Genomic DNA, 2,500 nt, shown 5'->3' on the forward strand with positions numbered 1-2,500 from the left:
ATGTCCCGCGCCCCACCGCGGGGCGGGGATTCGGCGCTGGGCTCTTCCCTGTTCACTCGCCGTTACTGAGGGAATCCTGGTTAGTTTCTTTTCCTCCGCTGACTAATATGCTTAAATTCAGCGGGTCGCCACGTCTGATCTGAGGTCGCGTCTCGGAGGGCGCGCGCGCGCAGCGAGGGCACCCGCGAGGAGGGTCCCGAGAAGGGGACAGAGAGACCCGCGGCCGACCGCCCCGGGCCGCCCCCTTGCCCGCGCACCAACACAGCACCCCTACCGACCACCGCCTACCACCCGTCGCCCCCTCCGGGAGGAGGAGGCGGCGGCGGCGGGGGCGGGGGGCGGCGGCGGCCGCGGGCGGCGGACAGAGAGGGAGACACCGAGGCGGGGCGGGACGGGGAGCACGAGCCGGCGGTCACGGGACGGACGGGGCGGGGACCGGCGGAGAGGCGGCCCGGGTTGGGGTGGGGGCGGGTCGGGGCACGCACGGGCGCCGAAGCCCGAACGGGCGACGGACGCACCGCGCGCCCCCTACCACCCCCCTTCTCACCACGCTACCGCCACCGCCACCGCCCTCGCGGCGGGAGCTCCGGGGCGCGAACCGCGGCACGGCCGCAGCCCGGGGGGAGAGCGCGCAGCGGCGGGCAGACGCCGCGGCGTCCCGCGGGTCGCCGCCGGGGCACGCGTCCCCGGGGCGCGGACGCGCACGCGGACTCGGCCTCGGGCGCGAGCCGCCCGTCCCGACGGGGCGCGAGCCGCGGGGGGCGGGAAGCGGGCACGGGCCGCGGGCACACGGCGGGAAAGGCACCGCAGGGGGAAGGCGGGGGCGGAGGGCCGCGCCGGCCGGGCGCCGGCAAACACCACCGCCAAGGGCGGGACGGCGAACGACGGCGGACCGGAGGGCGCGACCCCACCCCCGCCACCACCGCGGGCCCCCGCCGGGTGGCGCGAGACCGTCCCCAGCCCCCCGACACCCCAGGGGCGGTGACACCCGAAGGCCGCTTGCGGCGCGAGGAAGCTCTCGAAGGGGAGACCGACCACACAGGCCCCGGCAGGCCAGGGGCCTCGGCGCGAGCTCACGTCCCCTTTTCTCCCCTCTCGCGGGCGACGTCCCCCCGGCCACAGAGGCGGGGGGGGGGACGCCGTGTCTGCACTTAGGGGGACGGAGGGCCCAGAGGCCCTGCGAGGACAGCCCCCAGCCACGCGCCCCCCGGGGAGGCGCGCACAGGACACGCGCACCCCGGAGGGGGCGATTGATCGTCAAGCGACGCTCAGACAGGCGTAGCCCCGGGAGGAACCCGGGGCCGCAAGTGCGTTCGAAGTGTCGATGATCAATGTGTCCTGCAATTCACATTAATTCTCGCAGCTAGCTGCGTTCTTCATCGACGCACGAGCCGAGTGATCCACCGCTAAGAGTCGTACGAGGTTTTCAAGGGTTTCGTTTCGGCGGGACACCCGCCCCTGGCGCGGCACATCCCACCCACCCCCGCCTCCTCCCCGGAGGTGGGAGTTGGGGCAGGGGGTTGCCTCTGGCCGGCCAAGTCAGACAGAAAACAGCAGAACGGAGGGGTCGGGAAAGGTTCCACACGACGGGGCGTCCGGCGCCAAGCCGCCAGGGCGGGCTCGGACAACCCCACAGGCGCCCGGGGGGCCCCCAACCCTCCCCCAGGGACGCGGGGCAGCGCGCGCACGCGCCGCCGCACACGGCCACGGCCCACACGACGGCCGTCGGGTAGCCCCCTCCCGACGGCCGCGGCGGCAGTGACCGTGGCGCGCCACGCCGCGCGCCACCCCGTCCCCTCGGGGGACGGCGGGGTCTGGGGGAGACGGGAGGCAGCTCCCGACTACTCCCCGCGGGCCCGACCGCCCCGAACCCCAAGGCGGACGGGCGACACCCCCCCCAGGGGTCTTTAACCCTCCGCGCCGGGACGCGCTAGGTACCTGGAAAGGGTGAGGCGGGCGAGGGGCACGGCACGCCCCACGGGCCAACGCCCCGACGTCGACCCCCAACCGCCGCGTCCCCCCACCGGGCCCGCGGCCGCACGCGGGCCTCGGCGCCGCCGGCCCGTGACCGCAGGGGGTGCCCCGCCGCGCGCCGGCCGACCGCCGGCCCCGGAGGGCCCCGCCGACGCCAGACGACCACCCCCCCCGCCGTCCCCCCCGAGACGCGGGGCAGAGCCCGCCCCCGCCCCTCCAACCCTCACACACCCGGTGCGGCCGGCCCCGCCGGACCCCGTCCTCTCGCCCCAGCCCATCCGCTGGGGGGGCCCCTACCCGAACCCGCGTTCCCGGGCACCCTTCCCCCCCACACACCACCACCGAGGGCGGAGGGAAGGGGCTCCGACGGGGAGCTGGGCGCCAAGCGGGCAGGGGACACGCGTCAGAGGTACGGGAGAGGCGAAAACAGGGCGGGAGAACCGGACAGACGGCCGCGGGAGGCGTGGGGGTGGGGGACGGGGCGGGAGAAAGCCCCGAGGCTCGGAAGGCGTGGGGAGGCGAGGCG

General features: G+C 76.6%; 2 non-coding genes across 2 annotated transcripts in view; both read right to left on the reverse strand.

Annotated features, from left to right (window-relative positions):
• The window catches only part of LOC133244059 (28S ribosomal RNA), a 4,773-nt gene extending 4,625 nt beyond the window's left edge, over positions 1–148 (reverse strand). Inside the window, exon 1 of the ribosomal RNA XR_009735278.1 lies at positions 1–148. This exon is cut by the window's left edge and continues 4,625 nt beyond it. This is a non-coding gene — a ribosomal RNA (28S ribosomal RNA).
• A 1,114-nt stretch (positions 149–1,262) lies between these two features.
• On the reverse strand, positions 1,263–1,415 carry LOC133244056 (5.8S ribosomal RNA). Its single transcript, XR_009735275.1, has one exon. It is a non-coding gene; the product is annotated as a 5.8S ribosomal RNA (ribosomal RNA).
• Between the last annotated feature and the right edge of the window lie 1,085 nt (positions 1,416–2,500).

This window comes from Bos javanicus, unplaced genomic scaffold (genome assembly GCF_032452875.1).
Source record: "Bos javanicus breed banteng unplaced genomic scaffold, ARS-OSU_banteng_1.0 tig00002781_1, whole genome shotgun sequence".
In the NCBI taxonomy this organism is placed as follows: domain Eukaryota; kingdom Metazoa; phylum Chordata; class Mammalia; order Artiodactyla; family Bovidae; genus Bos; species Bos javanicus.